Raw genomic sequence first — 17,064 nt, 5'->3', positions numbered from 1 at the left:
TTTTTCAGTTGGGTCAGATTTTGGGTTTTGTGGGCTCTATGGCATCATCATAACTTACAAATGTTCCATAGTTCCCTTGCTGATCCTTTCCACTACTTCAAGTTGTCGCTTGGACAATCGTTACACTATGCTTATGAGGCTGGAGACATCTCCCTTGATGCCTATAGGATTTTCTTCGACTGTTTCTAGACCCTTTTCCCAGGGAAACACTTGCGTGTTCCTCTGTTTGTATATGATCTTTCTGGTGGATTTTCCTTGTCTTGAGGTTTCCCACTTGTAAATTAATCTAAGAGATTTATCAAAAAAAAATTGTGTGCGCGTGCACGCGCGTGTGCGCTCCAGCAATCACATATGCTATGAGAAGTATAACCATCTAAGGCAGCTATTGCTTTAGCAATCACATATGCTATGAGAAGTATAACCATCTAACGCAGCCAGCAAAGCAATAGAACTTCACAAGTGATGAGCCCCAAAGAGTAAGCCAGCACCTGCCCTCCATAAATAGAGAGACTACAGTTACACCACCAAGGGATCCATAGTTCCCATACTTCAACATTATCAGCTATTAGTTTAGCCTCTGTCTAAACCATAACCCTGTCTAGACCATGTCTAGACAATCACAGTCATCTTATGAGGAGCATATCCCTGCTGAAGGCACTTAACGCCAGTTAAGTAATCAGAACTCAGAGGTGTCTGTCAAGCTGTGTTCTAGAAGACCAATGCACATGTACAAAAATCTGTGTCAATTCTAAAACCACCTGCCACTCAGCCCAACACCCAAACCAGAGTTAAACCATAATGCCAGTCCCAAAACTTAATTCATAACCATGTTACTCAGGTATCAAAGTTGACTAGGGGTTGTAACTTTACCTACCAGTCCCCCAGATCCTACAAAATTTCCCCTGCATAGGCACCTTCAGGCTAATAACAAAGCATCGTAATGAAAAGAAAAGTTTTAAGGTAATTTCTTTTCCTCAAATAGCGACAAAAGTCTGGTCTGGTCATCTGATTTGATCTGATATGATGGTCTGATACTGAAGCGCCAAAAAACTCGACGCAAGGTGGTTAAGAGAATTGGACACACTGTTTTTAGAAGTTCCCCATGTGGGCTGCTTTGTAAAAACCTCACTAAATGTCAGAATAAGCGACTTCAGAAGTTGCTTTTTTGTAGCAACCAGTAAGTTTGAAAAAGAGGCCATCGTGTCCAGCTGTATACATAGTCCAGGCATTTACAGAAGGGCAGAGGGCCTTTGTAATCGTTCATTGGCTGAATACTGTAAGTTCTTCTCTAAGACAGATATGCACCTAAACAGGCACCTCTAGTGGCGTTTCTTTAAACGCTGCTCGAATAGCAAACAATGCGCAAACAAATAGGTGCCAAGTAAAGCAAGCAACTGTCGAAGTTCCCACCTCAGCAAAACTTGACCTCAATCATGCAAGAGAGGTGCCGAGTGAGCGATGATATCAAACTGATGCAAATCAGCCTTCAAAATCTCGCCAAACTGTCACTGGCTGGCACTACATGCCAATGAGAAAAATCAGTGGAACAGACTTTAAACAACTAGAAAGAACTGAAACACTTCATCACACTTGATCACTTGGAGACGACATAGAAGAGGCTCAAGGCTCTCTCTCTCTCTCTCTCTCTCTCTCTCTCTCTCTCTCTCTCTCTCTCTCTCTCTCTCTCTCTCTCTCTCTCTCTCTCTCTCTCTGCCTGCCCCCTGCCTCTGCAACCTGTGCGCTGAGGCTTGACTGAGGCCTACCTGCGCGCTGTGCACCCGCTGCCCTGAACTCCACCTGCGAGCTGCCTGCCCCCTGCCTGTGTGCTCACGCAATGCCTTGAGCTCTGGCTGCGCATTGCCCTGCTGACCTGCTGTCCTGCGGGCTGCTCCCCCCCCCCCAAAAAAGTGCCGACATGCTGAAGAACGCCTCGGAGGAGGAGACAACCAAGCCGCCGGAGATGACCAAGCCGGATGATAAGAGGATGCCGTACATCACGGATACCCTCGACGCCTTCACTAATCGGCTATACAAGCTTGAGAAAGCGGTCGAAGGATTGACAAAGGAGAAGGAAGCATGTAGGAAAGAGAAGGAGAAAGAAGAATGGAAGAAAGAAAAGGAAAAGCTTAAGGAGCAAATCTACCTCCTTCGCGCCTCTATCGCATCCCTCACTCCCGAAGGAGAGATCAAAGCGAAAGCCAAGGAAGCCCTGAGGAGATCACCAAAGCTCTCACGGCATCGATGACAAATTGGAGGCTACCAAGGAAGGATGGGTTGAAGTAGTCAAGAAGAACATCAAAAGGGAGGCGAAAGCGGAGGTTCAAAAAGATGAAGCGTTCATCATACACATAACCATTGAGGAAGAGAAGATGCGACAAGCCCGCCGCCTCAATGTACAGTGACTTGCATCAAAGAAGAGGAGGGGTCCACCCCCGAGAGTGATGGGAAAGCCCTATGCATGAAGCTTGGGTACAAAGAAGATGAGGAGCCACCCTTCTCCAAAGCTTGGAGAGCTAGGAAAGACCCACAAAAAAGAGACTCGAACATCCTTCATCCGAAAGAGGGTTATCCTGAGAGGGCTCGAAGGGCCCCCTATCTACCTTTACAACGACCTCACAAAGATGCAACATGACCACCGCCGAGCATGCATGCCTAGAGTCAAGAAAGCTCGTAAAGAAGGGAAGAAGGCGGTATATTGAGATGGTAGGGTCATCATTGATGGCAAGGCCATCGCATAGGGACTCGCGGCCTATGGGACACATGAGGAGATCCACCTCGTGGTTTGCAATTGCAATGGGGATCTATGGACACATCCAGAGAGGCTTGAGGAGGTGATGAGAGGACCGGATATCATTTTTCTGACAGAGACACGTGAGAGTCCAAAGCGGAGTCTACCAAAGATTCAGGGCTTTCAATGAGAGTCCTCACATAGAGAGAACACCCGGCAACACACCACACGAGGGTCAGGAGGGGTGGATATACTCTTCAGACACGGACTTCGGAGCAGGATACAGATTGTTACTCAAGACCCACAGGCTCGTTACCTCTGGATCCGTTTTGAGCTATCACGAGCTAGGACTATCTACATCGCCCTCTGCTACTTCGCCCCCGCAAGCTCCAAATTTGCTACCACAGAGATATCAGGGGAGAGGGAGGAGAGATCATCCCCATTACATGCTTGTCAGATGAGATCATGGAGTATTCTACACTAGGGGAAGTCTTCCTTATGGGAGACTTCAACGCCAGGACAGGCAGGAGTCAGTGTGAGACATACGACACAGAGGACTCGGTGGCACTATTCGCGATACAAGAGGAGGCCACCATGAGAGAGTCAGGAGACACCTCGCACCACAGAGTACGGCCATCATTAGCTCAGATTAGGCTCTCAGCACCGCCTCGTTATTTATAACGGGATGGCACAATGGCCTACTTCAGGAGGACTGACATGCATACCACATGGAGTTGCAGTCGCGGGGGGGGGGGAGAGAGAACTGTGGATTACATCATGGGACCCAGAGAGGCCACCCACCTACTTAGCTGTTTCACCACCCCACCCATACCAATTGGAGCCGACCACACCTATCTTGCACTCTCCTTCACTGGCGACGCCACACCCCACACACCCATGATACGCACTCCACACACCATGATTTATTTCACACATGAGCTAGTCCACCTTATACTCGGTAGAGGTTGAGAAGGGACTCCTCCTACTCCACCCATCTACACCACTTCACATCTATTCTTTAGACATCAGCCATCAGCTCTTTCCCGCACACCACCCATACTCCCCCCCCCCAGGGACCATGCCACAGAACCGCTGGTACGATGAGGAGTGCAGAGACATCTACCACCGGTTGCATGCACAACGGACTCGTGGAGAGACCACTGATCGAGAGGCCAGACGACATATGAAGTCACTCACACGCCGAAAGCAGCGAGCTTTCGAAGAGGCACAAGAGCTAGAGCTATGCCACATGTTCATGAGCATGGACAGTGCCACAGCATGGCGCACCCTCCAAGAGCCACGACCGACTACCCCCATTGAGGATCCATAGGTATGGCACCACTACGTAGAGAAACTCTATGAGGTGCCGAACCAGCCTCCGATTCCACAACCTCTCGGGCCTTGACCCACGAGCTCCTCCTCCTTCACAGTGGAGATGGTCAAGAAGGCCATCCACTGACTACGACATTGCCGATCATCAAACCATGCAGGTTTACAGAGTGAGCACCTCATGTATGCAGCTGCCACGATAGCCCCGTTGATCGCACGCATTCAACCGGGCTATAGGGGAGGGCTTCCCATAGGAGTGGACCAACCACACCATTGTGCTGATCCTCAAGTCTGGAGATGCTTCGGACCCAGGGAATTCCAGGACTATCATGATCGGCCATACAATGGCCAAACTATATGGGGCAGTTCTTGAGGCTGAGCTCAGTTTTTATAGGGAGGCTGAGGACCTACGAGCTCTTGGCCAGGTAGGGTTCAAGCGCACCTTTTCTACTATCGACCACATCTTCGTTATACGCTGCCTTATTTATAGGGCAAAGGTATGGAAGAAGAGGCTTTAATGTTGCTTTGTGGATTTCCATAGGATTTGACACCGTCCCACGGGAGAGGCTCTTTCGACAAGTCCAGAGTTTGGGGATACCTTCAGAGATGATATGGGCCATCTATGCTCTCTATGAGAGAGTGACTAGGAGAGTTCGTTGTCCAGACGGTATGTCAGAGTCTATTGCTAGCACCATTGGTGTTAAGCAAGGATGCCCTCTCTCGCCAACCCTCTTCGAACTCTACATCGACGAGATCTCCGACTACATTCTACGAGCGGGAGGGGCAGGAGCGGACCTAGCAGGTACCACAGCCATGCTATATGTTGATGACATTGTACTGATTTCAAGAGTCACCAGAGGGCCTACAAAGCCATCTGAGAGCTTTAGATGAGCTTTCTACAGACAGGGAACTCACAGTGAATCTTGGGAAGACCAAGATCATGATCTTCCACACCTCCAAAGCAGTTCGTCGAGTCGCCACATTTACAACAACAGGAGGACGAGTAGAGATGGTCACCTCCTACATCTACCTGAGCTAGCGGCTAATCCCCCGCAAGTACAGGTGAATTCGGAGAGGTTTCACGCCCGAAATCTTGTCCGATTCAAAAGGCAAGTAGCCCTACAGGTGCGGGAGCTCGAGGTCTTGCTACAGATGCGACCGGCACGCGAAACGGAGCCCAAAACAGGGAATTACAGCCTGCTGTGTATTTTTGCAGGTTTAGGGTTTTGGCCCTAAACGGACCCTAATACCCCCAGGAGGTTCAGGGACGCGAGGGGACCGCTGTACAGGTGATCTGGTGCATTTTCAGGGCAGAAAACAGAGAATTCAGTGTGCTGCAGATTCTCGCCAGGTTTTGTCAAGTGTCCGTATGCGTCGGGAAGGTCATCTAATGCATGGGGATACTGACTCTGAAGGGTCCTAGTACAGTTATGCTGCCGAAATCGGGCCAGAACAGAAGAAATTCAGCCCTAATTGTGCAGGGCAGCTTGTAGGGAGTCACAGCTTTTATTCCCTCTTTTAAAGAATAAAGAAATACCGAAAGGGGCGCCTATTTAGGGGCCAATCTGGTGTCTGACTCGCATACAGATGCATTCTAGCATCTGTATCCCATTCCCCTCTCTTGTGTCATTATAGCACAGATAGAATAGACGACTAATAATGGGTGAAAGCTAAATCAAGGTTTGAAGAGGGAGGGCTAGGGATCATAGACCCAGCACAACAGAGCAGAGCCCTTCTTGGGAAGTTCATCGTCAGAGGACTTCTTCTACGTGAGGAGCCCTAGAAGGAGTTCTTGCTTCAGTGGCTTCGTGATAGGGTACCTCAGGCTGGAGGCCCTTGACGACCTTCGACCAAATGGATTTTCACAGAGATGCGCAGAGTTGGCTTGAGCAGGAGACTGGAGGACCGCTTCGCTGTGAGTTTGCTCCGTTCTTGAGAGCATCTATGGCGAGGCCTGGAGTAGCGTCAGCCTACTTATACGGAGGAGCGCTTGAGACAGCCCCTTGTTTGGAACCCCATGGTTAGCACTCAGAGAGGCCACTTGGTTGGTAGTCGGCCTCATGTTTCCTGCGGTCGCATGGCAAAGGGTCCAACACGTTCTTTAGGTGACTGGTTACAGTTTTCAGGCTCGTCAGAGGAGCTCCAGGGCTTGCAGCTTCAGGGCATGAGAGGGGTGCAGAGCATGTGTCAAGACATCTCAGAGGCAGTACCAGCTGAGTGGCTCACACCTCTCGACTCAGCAGTGCCCAGATAGATGGGAGCCTTCACGCGACTGGAGGTTCTCATCTCAGTTCGGGCTTGCTCAGAGACTATACCCTCCCTGTTTTTTGAGATACAGGGTGAGGAACGCTTACACCGAGTTGCAGTAGAGGCCCCGCAGGTGGCAGAGTGTTGTTTTCAGAGGATCCGAGTGGTAGGCATCTGTGGGAGGACTTGTGTCATCGATCCTGACCCAACAGCTCTTGAGACTGGACACTGGAGACTGTGGGCTTGGGAGAGCTGTCCACTGGCACGAGTACAGTGGGATCCTGGAGAGTGGCTTTGGAGGGACCCCTTTTCCTCTGCAGACCATCCAGGTGTCCCCTTCTTTCAGTACACTACGACTGGGACATCACATACTGGCAACACAGAGAGACGCTCGCCCTGTTACAGCACCTCATTGGCAGGAGGAGGGTCTCACAGCTAAGTTCTTGGCAGCTTTTTGGGAGAGGTTGTGGGACTCCAGACAGCCGAGACGAGTCACTTTGTTCTAGTGGCTGGTTGCACACAGAGCTTCAGTAGCTGGGAGCTGGCTTGTACATAGTGGTCTCTCGGCCACATGTGCAACTTGTGACCATCTTGTGGAGAGTCGGCGTCATTGTCTTTGAGACTGTCCTTTGGCACAGCAGGTGTGGCTTCGTGTCCTTTCCACAGCTCGGCAATACACTTGGGGGGCAATTGTTTTGGTCCACTCTCACGGGCCCGGCACTTCACTTTGAGCTATCTTCCACCAGCAGGATGATAGTGATGCAGGGGGGTCGGCCTACACTCCTGCCTGCTACAGAGCTTACTCCACAGGAGTGGTGCAGTGAGAGAGGAGTGTTGGGAGCTCATCAGTGGCCTGACACTCTGGTTCATCTGGCAGGCCCGCTGCTTCCGCATCTTCGAGGCTCGCCCTATACCACCAACAGAGACTGTTCGGTATCTTTGGCTAAAGCTGATCCACACTCTCAGAGGGCAGTTCGAGAGACTCCAGGGAAGTTCCGACCGCATGCGGGAGCACAGAGAGGCTTTCCTTCGACTTTGGCGTCCTGGGCCTTTTTTCACCATGGTCCAGGGTAGGCTCAGATGGCACTACCGTCCACCTGTGTGGCTTTTCCCTCCTCCCATTTCTTGATTTAGCCTCATTGTACATATGTTGTTTTCTCATTGGGAGAGTCTTCCCATCATGATTGTTGTAGCCCTCTCTTGTAGAGGAGGTTGTAGCCCTATGGGCAGTTTCATTAACTAATAGAAGGATCTTTTTCTCGAAAAAAACAAAATGTAACAAATCTAGGAAACCACAATGAGCGCCAAGCCAAAAATGATAAACCGTCCAAAGCAACATTATTATGACAAAAGTGGAGGGTTGCCCTGATGTTATCAAACATTACATTTGTAGAAAATGGCCAAAAAACTGGACAAGTCGCAGAAGCGGATGCAAAGGAAGTGCCAAAGATGAGTGTATCATGGCTCATTGGTTAAGGTGACGCAAGCGGAGAGAGGCAAAGAAGAGGTACCTCCTCCTTAAGCAAAACTTTCTGACAAAAAGACTTAGGTTGCCGTCGAGAAGAAACCAACCACCCTCCAAACCAATGAATTGACATAGGAGGATAGTAAAGCAAAAATGAAGAGGGTCAAGAAAAACCCTCGCAACCAATTTCTTGGTGGAGGCATTGGGAACAAGGACAGAAGTTGTCCCAGTCCCAAGTAACCCATCAGCATCTACATCTTTGCGCCACTCATGTCGTCTTTGATAACATGTGTTGTATGGCCATGTCTTCCACAATAGGCACTGTGAATGGTTTTGAGATTAAGGTTTTTGCGTTCGAGATCATAGACGCAACTGATCATTGCGTTCGTTGACCAGTCACATACTCTCTCTCTCTCTCTCTCTCTCTCTCTCTCTCTCTCTCTCTCTCTCTCTCTCTCTCTGTGGTCCATACCAATCTAGTTGTCAGAGCTAGAATCCTCCCCGTCGTGCACTCATTTTCTCTCTAAAGCTGAATTTCTTATTCTCTCACTACTCTCCACAATTTTCTCTCTCTAAAACTGGAGAGAATTTTTCCTCTAAACAGAAACTCTCTCTAAAAATGATTTTTATAACACTTTCTTCTTATGGCTGTTTTTAACTAAAAAGAAAAAGTTGGCACCCCAATTTTTAACACAAGGTTTCTTTTTGTTGGGCAATCCCTAAACTAAGGGGGAGGGGGCCAGAAATCTATGCGCCCTGTTTTTTGAAGGCCCCTATTCTTGCTGCCCCCCAAAACCTATAAAAGCATCCCTCCCCCCCGCCCCGCCACTTGCGCACACACAGTTCACTTGCAGATTGACCTTGATGATTGTCAGGCGTAGCGGATTCGAAATGGTGAAGATCTAGTTTTACACTTCCACAAAATCCTTTCCTTCTTTCCTTGCGTTGGTGATTGCTTTATGCTTCAATGATGGTTCCTTTTACTTTCACCCTAAGAGAATGCAATAGAGATGTGTGGAGAGAGAGAAAGAGAAGAGAAGAGAAGAGAGCGACACCCGATGGGGTCCCAACCAACCCTCTCAAAGGCCCCCCACACCGTTGCCGATGTGGTATTTGTTGTAGATTGCGTAAATGGAATATATATACAATGCAATGCCTCAATGCAGACTCTACTGACTCAAGGAATGATTGTCGCCGCGGTAACTCCTTCAAAAGAGGCACCTCCGGGGTTGATTTGATGCACCTTTGTATCCTCCTAGATGTGGGAATGACGGATGACCACCGCGGACTGATTTGCACTCCCGATGCGAGAATGACGAAGGGCTGAAAACGCCGATCTCGACAAGGCCGATGATGGACAACAATGGAGCAATCAATTCCGGCCAAGGAATGGCCGAGGGGAGACTCAATGGGCTGCCGAAGTACTTGCCCGCAACGGGAATGTAGCGAAGATAGATTCAAGCCACGTTCCGGCGACGGAATGGGCTGAAAACTGAAAACGCCGATGCTGATCTACTACTAGGGCTGATTTGGAGAGGATCTGCAAAAACACCAAGGCTGAAGAAAACGCTGGCTGATTTGGAGCAAAACGTTGGGCTGGTCTGCTCCCTTGCTGGCGCTATCTGCTCCTACAACTTGACTTGAGAATGGGAGCTCTCTTGCTCCTTTTATAGGTGAAGTATAGGCCTTAAAAATTTTATTAGGCCTGGGTAGGGCAAGTGTCCACCAGGTTTTCCAACAAACAAATCATAAAATAATTTATTAAAATTTGGTCCAAGGTGGGAGGCCAGATTGGGTGAAATTGTCGCACATCTGGCCGCCCCGGAATCTGATCGACGCGGGGAATGGCTCGTTGGATTCCTCTAACCTAGAACTACATGCACATCATGCCAGATGCCCACCGTAGTGTAATAACATTTGTGAAGACACATATACAAACCATTTATGCAAGAGGGTTCCAAAACTGAAAAACCTAATCTAATGGATTCGTTCGGACATACAAGTCATAGTTACCAGGAACGGGAAACCGGAACGGGAACGCGGAACAAAATGCCATTCCCTGTTACGGGTACTCACGTTTGAAACACGGAACGGGGATTCAGAACGGGAACTTGGAATGGGAACGGGGAACGGAGACCTGAAAACGGCCATTCCCTGTTACTATGATACAAGTCCCGTGCATAGGCTCACAAAATTGCCGGTACTAATTCTCCTAGGATTCTAGACACTCCTATCTAAGAAGAAAGGGAAAATTGGTTCTAGAAGTCGATGAAGCATGTCCACGTGGCACACGGAGCCATGTGCACGTGACATCCCCTCCTGCTTAAGGTGAGGTACGGGTACCGAACTCAAGCACGCCATAAGATGGTCTCTAATGAAGTTCCTTCTAGATGATGTCCTCTGCGGCAACTTTTGAGAGAGGCTCTCCCGGTGATGTGGAAATGTCCAAAACACAAGGATGGTGATGTTGCATCTACTCGCAAACAATGGACTGCCTCTTGGATCGAGGATGTCCTTGTTGGTTACCGGCCAACAATAACCTTTGTTGCCCCAACTCGGATTGTCTGAACCAAACTGCAAACCGGATGGATGCTCATAGAGCGAATGGCTAGAAATGCAAACGCCGATGTCCACGAAGGTTTCCGACAAGCCTATGCTGCCTCTACGCGAGAAGATTGGCAAGAGCAATGCCGAATGGGAGATGAAGATGGATATGTCCTTTGGAATGCCCACGAACCATGGCAAGTCCTCTGTATGATGTCTAATGAAACTGCCAAGTAACTCCTCAAAGATAGAGGCTCCTCTTGGGGCTTCGACTAGATTGCCGTATGATGGAAGCTCTAGATAAATCCTCATCTTTGCAACGGATGTGGTTGCAAATGTAGGCTCATGATGCCTGTGAACTCCTGCGGTGATTGCCTCGGATTGGAACCCGTTGGCTCCGGATTGACGACTACCGATTGCTAAGAAGATGCAAATGGTGCGGACTCTATGTGCTGCCAAAGATGTGTACAGATTAGTGATGATGCAATAACTCTTCGGGAGTGATGGAATTCTCCAAGCAGATGGGAGAGATGATTCTTCAAACAATGCCAAGACTCCAAAGCTAATAGGCTGACCTGGATGGCGCCTTCCTTTGTCGTCATAGGCCGCTAACATATCCTGATACTCGCAATCAACATTTTAATGTTTCCTGTGCAAATCTTCAATGATGCGATCTGTCATGTCGAAGAAATTATGACTACAAATATCCATGCTAGGACTTCTTTATGTCGAGGTGGCCGAGCATGCACACCACGTCAACTATCGTAACCCCCGGTATACAATGTTTGTATTTCCTACGCTCAAGGCGCACGGACCTACGCGCAATGGCAAGTCTTGCCATTCCCTAAGTGAGAGATTCATCCTTGGGTGAAACGCTACAACACACACTCAAACACAAGAGGAAATTTTTTTTCCAAACCTTAGCGGATTAGTGTAAAATTTTCAAAGCTCTGATACCAATGTCAAGTGCAGTGGAATTGAAACGGTGAAGATCTGGTTTTACACTTCCACAAAATCCATTCCTTCTTTCCTTGCATTAGTGATTGCTTTATGCTTCAATGATGGTTTGTCATGTGCACATCTAACCCTATGTGCATGTGGGCAAGCTACTTCATAACAAGGGTTCAGTTAGCCTAGCTTAAGAAGTGTTCTAGCACTTTTGTGAGTGTTCGCAAACCGTGCATGTCCAGGCACTTAGAGTAGATGCATATCCTCTAGTTGCACACAGCATGATCATCAGATTACCATCAGAACCCATTAGGAGCATTTTTATAGTGCACAAACCTATTTTCTCTATTTTAGCCATTTTTCACTTATTATTAATAAGTGACTTTGTTGGGAAACTGGGTAGGGCAATTTGACCAAGCCAGTATATAAGGAAACCCAGCTCTAGCACTTTCTGGCAGAAGAAGAAGCAGATAGCCTCTGAAGTCCACCTTCTCAGCAAGACCGGCAAGAAGACCTAGCTTTTTCAGCCATCAGAATCAGCCTGGTGTTTTCACCAAGTGCAAATCAGCCCCAATGTTTTGCCACTTGCAGATCAGCCTAGCGTTTACAGATCTCCTGGCGTTTTCTGCAGCAGACACAATTTCAGCCCTAGCGTTTTTGGATCAACAAGCCAGCCTAACGTTTTGCAGATTCCCAGATTCAGCCCTAGCTTCAGCGTTTCCAGTTTTCAGTATATAGACACCGTAGAACAACCCCCAAACCTCGCAAATCTCACCTTCCCTCGCCACACGGTTAGATCAGCCGAAGTTTGCAGATTCAGCCCGCTATTTGGAGATTTCAGCATCTGCATTTTCAGTGCATCATCATCGCCGTCGTCATCGCGACACAAAGTCAGAATTCAACAGATTCAAGATTTGCAGATTTCAGCCATAGCGTTAGCAGTTTTCAGCCCGTCTCGTCGTCGTCCTCATCGTCGTGACATCGTCGGCAAGTCCATTGCATTGTAGAGATTTGTGCAATCAATAGTAGACCGCTGAAAAGGAGACTCTCTCAGTCATTCCTTTTCCGAAGCATGACACACATTTATTGCATGATAAAGATGTGATTGTTCACAAGGATGATGGTTTGCATGATGATTTTTCTAGTGAAGCTAACCTCATTGCAAATACAATCAATCACAAAGAACCAATCTTGGCTCTCGAGTTGAGGTCTAAAGAACCCACTCAAGAAGTATTGTGTGTTCGCATGATTAGTGAGCACGCATTGTTCGAGTGTTTCATTCGTGAACGTTTCTTGTATTTTCGTCACCGTCTTTATGTGTTCCCTTTTCATAGGCATGCCGTATTGTACGATGCACACGATTCACTCACAGATGAGCACGAATGTATGCGGATTACTCTCGAAAAGAAAAACAATTTGCATTCAAGGAATTCACATTGTTTACCGATTGTCCCTTTTGTCAATCGCTTTTACATGTCTCTTCCTTGGCATGACACAGTCTTAGAAAGAGCACGAGAAAGATTATCCATCAAGCATCTGCATTTCCGTTGTGATTTGCCACAGTTGATAGGTTTAGGTCGAAAAGTCAAGATACGATCTCACTTTTTGCATGTGTTTGGTAAACGGTTTGGCACTCCGTCACTTTGTTCATCTGCATTGCTTGCGCAGTCTTTTCGGAAGAATAGTATTTTTCCAGTCACTCTACATAGATTGGGTATGTTAATGATTTTGTGTTGGAGGTGGTTTCAAGGATTTTCCTCCTCGGAGATTCTCGAAGAAGGTAGACGCACGACCATAGCCGAAGTTGGAGCATTAAAGCCGCCACAAATCACTTTGTCGCTTTCGACGCGCCCAAAGAAGCAAGCATTGCAGACCTTCATGAAGTTCTAGCATCGCACGACCCACGCATCAGAGTGGGCCGACGAAGAGTTCTTCGCAAGATTCCAAGCGTTGTTGGCGCTCTCCCCCGACGCCATACAATTCGGTACCAGTACCTCATTTTGAAAAGGAGGGGATGTCACGTGCACATCTAACCCTATGTGCATGTGGACAAGCTACTTCAGGTCTAGGGTTCAGATCAACTTAAGAAGTGTTCTGGCACCTTTGTGATCCTGTGTGCAGGCCGTGCATGTCCAGGCACGAGTAGTTGCATTTCCTCTGGTTGCACACAGTATGATGATCGGCATGAGTCAATACCCATCATGAGCATTTTACAGTGCACAAAACCCATTTTCCCAATTTATCCATTTTTCACTTATTATTTAATTAGTGATTTTTGTTGAAAAATTGGGTACGGCAAATTTGCTAAGCTACCATAAATAAAACCTAGCACTAGCACTTTCTGGCAGAAGAGGCAACAAAAGTTCCAGCAACTTGTAGTGCACCTTCTCAGCAAGACCGGCAGGAGGCCTAGCGTTTCCAGCCAACAGCAGAGCAGATAGTGTTTTTGGCTACAAATCAGCCAAGCGTTTTCTGATACAGATTCAGCCTAGCGTTTCAACAGATAGCAGATCAACCTTTGAGTTTTTGCTAGAGTCCACCTGGCGTTTTTTCAATTTGCAAACTCAGCCTAGCGTTTGCAGATTCCGGTGTCAGATCGGCCCCAGTGCATCACCGTTTTCAGTTTTCAGCACTTAGACACAACAGATCAATCCCTAGCCTCGCAGATCTCACCTACCCGCAGCAGATCCTCGCTGTACAGTCAAGTCAGCCAGCGTTTTCAGATTCAGCCCGTTGTCCGCAGATTTTAGCATCTGCGTTTCCAACGCATTGTCGTCGTTGTCACCATCCTCGCCGACACAGTGTCAGTATTCAGCAGAAGTCGACGTTTTTTGCAGATTTCAGTCCTAGCATTTTCAGATTTCAGCCTGTCCTCGTCGTCGTCGTCATCGTCATCGTCGTCGACATCATCGGCAAGTCCATTGCATCTAGACCATTGTACCAGATTTGTGCAATCAATAGCATAGACCTCTCTCGCCATAGAGAGGAGCCTCTTCGAATCGATCCTACTGAAACAAGAGGATCCCTGTAGTCGGTCAAAAATATCATTGATCCTCGGAATCAGAAACCTATTATTAATGGTGATTTTATTGAGAGCTCTATAATCAATGCACATTCTCCAAGATCTGTCTTTCTTCAAAACCAACAACACCCGAGAGCCATAAGGTGAAGTACTCCCCTGAATAAGACCCTTTTCCAAGAGGTCTTTCACTCAATTCATAATTTCTTCATTCTGGGTTCGGGCTCACATGGTAAGGTGGCCGGTTCGGTGGTGTGCTTCCAGGTATCATATCAATGGTATGATCCTCAGGACGAGCTGGTGGCAACTCGCCTGGTAGGCCCTCTAGAAAGCAATCGGCATGAGTGTGGAGAAAAACTTGGCGTTCTTCATCAAGTTCAGACATATTTGTCCTATGTTCATCATTCAATTGTAAGGTGCAGCGGAAGTGAATGTTGAACTTTGCTCAAGATGAGTGCTCCGAATTGTGCTCAAGGATTCTTTTTACTTACGGAAGGGAGAGCCCTCCGTTCCTTTAGTGAGAGAGTGCAATGGACACAAACAAAGTGATGAACACTGTGAATGAAGGTGCATGAGACTAAGAGATAGAGAGAGAAGAGAATGCGACACCAGAGACCCTCCTCCGAAGGCCCCACTCTCTATGGTGAGAGCGGTCTACTATTGATTGCACAAATCTCTACAATGCTTGAACTTGCCGACGATGTCGACGACGATGAGGACGACGACAAGACGGGCTGAAATCTAAAAATGCTAATGGCTGAAATCTGCAAATCTTTATCTGCTAAATTCTGACTCTATGTCGATGACGACGATACGACGACGACGCGCTGAATACGCTGATGCTTGTGGGGATTCTGTCACGAAGATCTGCAAAAACGCTGAAGTGCTTTGCAGATGCAAAAACGCTAGGCTGGTTTCTGTCTTCTGCTGCTACAGGTGGTCTTGCAATGCAAAACGCTAGGCTGGTCTGCTATGATTCTGTCGCCGGGAATCTGCAAGTGCAAAAATGTTGTGCAAAAACACTAGGGCTTCTATTGACAGAAAACGCTAGAGTTGTCGCGAGGGTTGGTCTTGCTGAGAAGTTGCCTATTGAGCAAGGTGCTCCTACTACCTCTTCTGCCAGAAAGTGCTAGCGCTAGGTTTCTATATATACAAACTTAGCAAAATTGCCCTACCTAGTTTCCAACAGAAGTCACTTAGAAATAAAATAATAAGTGAAAAATGTTTAAAATAGGAAAACTAGGTCTTCTGCCCTATAAAATGATCCTAATGGAATCTAATGGAAATGTTGATGATCATGCTGTGTGCAACCAGAGGGTATGCATCTAATCTAAGTGTCTGGACATGCACGGTCTATGAACAGACTCACAAAAGTGCCAGATCACTTCCTATTCTAGACTGACTTGACTAAATTGAACCTTGTTCATGCTGTAGCTTGTCCACGGATACATAGGGTTGGATGTGTCACGTGACATCCCTTCCTTTTGAAAGTGATGGTACCGAACTGTATGGCATCGAGGGAGATCGCCAACAGCGTCTGGAATCCTGGAAAGGACTTCGCTGGCCCACTTTGATGCGTGGGTCATGCAATACTTGACCTTCATAAAGGTCTGCAACGCTTGCTTCTTTAGGCCTCACCGAAAGGGACACAGAGTCTTCTGTGGCTCCTTCAATGCTTCAACTTCGTCTATAGTCATGCGATTACCTTCTTCAAGAATCTCCGAGGCTGAAATTTCCTCAAACCACTTCCAACACAAAAACATGAACATACCCATTCCATGTAAAGTGACTGGAAAAATACTATTCTACTATAGAGACTATGCATGCAATGCAGATGAAGAAAGAGACGGAGTGTCAAACCATTCACCAAAAACACGCAAACAATGGGGTCGAATCTTGACTTTCTAATCTAAATCAATCAACTGTGGCAAATCACAATGGAAATGCTCAATCCTTCTTGTGCTCTTTCGGATACCATGTCATGCCAAGGAAGAGACATGGGATGTGACTTCCTTGAATGCATACTTTTCAGCTTTTCATGAGTAATCCACGTACATCGTGCTCATTCATGAGTGCATCGTGCTCAACGTACAATATGGCATACCTATGAAAAGGGATCACATAAAGATGCTGACTAAAATACAAGAAAACGATCATGAATGAAACACTCGGACAATGCCTCCTGACTAATCATTCGAGTACATAATACTTCCTGTGGGGGTTCTTGAGACCTAGGCTCGAGGGCCAAGATCAATTCTTCCTGAGGGGTTTCTTTCTGAGGAGGCTCTTCTTGAGGAGGGTCTTTGGACCTCGACTTGAGAGCCAAGATCGGTTCTTCGTGATTGATCGAATCTGCAATGAGGTTAGCTTCACTAGAAAAAGTATCAACTAACACATCACCCTTGTGAACAATCACATCATCTTTATCTTGCAAATCATCATGCTTGTGAGAAATCACATCTTGATCATGCAAATCATCATGCTTATCATTGTCATCCAAATCATCATGCTTATCATTATCATTCAATTCATCATGCTTATCATCATGCAAATCTTGTGTGTCCTGCTTTGGAGAAGAAGAGACTGAGAAAGTCTCCTTTTCCCGAATCTCTTGCATCTGTGCCTGCACTTGAGAAAAGAGTCGCAAGAACTCTTTCATGTGTTGGTCGCTCTTTTCTTTTCTTGCTTTGTTCTCACGATCAAATTCTGCTTGTCTTGCTTTGTTCTCACGATCAAATTTGGCTTGTCTTTCCAAGCGTGCTTGGTCGTGCTCACGCTCTATGG

At 47.3% G+C, this 17,064-nt stretch overlaps 1 protein-coding gene across 3 annotated transcripts in view; it reads right to left on the bottom strand.

Annotated features, from left to right (window-relative positions):
- LOC147426817 (RNA ligase/cyclic nucleotide phosphodiesterase family protein) overlaps positions 1 to 17,064 on the bottom strand; it is a 66,277-nt gene that overhangs the window by 42,364 nt on the left and 6,849 nt on the right. Inside the window, exon 2 of one of the 3 annotated variants that reach the window (XM_086498371.1) lies at positions 1,411 to 1,518. The exons of the other annotated variants lie outside the window; for them this stretch is intronic. The gene's annotated coding sequence lies outside the window, so the exon portion shown is untranslated. The remainder of the gene's footprint in view (positions 1 to 1,410; positions 1,519 to 17,064) is intronic. 3 annotated transcript variants of the gene reach the window in all.

This window comes from Adiantum capillus-veneris, chromosome 24, assembly GCF_014529385.1.
Source record: "Adiantum capillus-veneris isolate H3 chromosome 24, ASM1452938v2, whole genome shotgun sequence".
In the NCBI taxonomy this organism is placed as follows: Eukaryota; Viridiplantae; Streptophyta; class Polypodiopsida; order Polypodiales; family Pteridaceae; genus Adiantum; species Adiantum capillus-veneris.
Note: the sequence above shows the minus strand (reverse complement) of the source record. Positions and strands in the feature narration are given on the sequence as shown.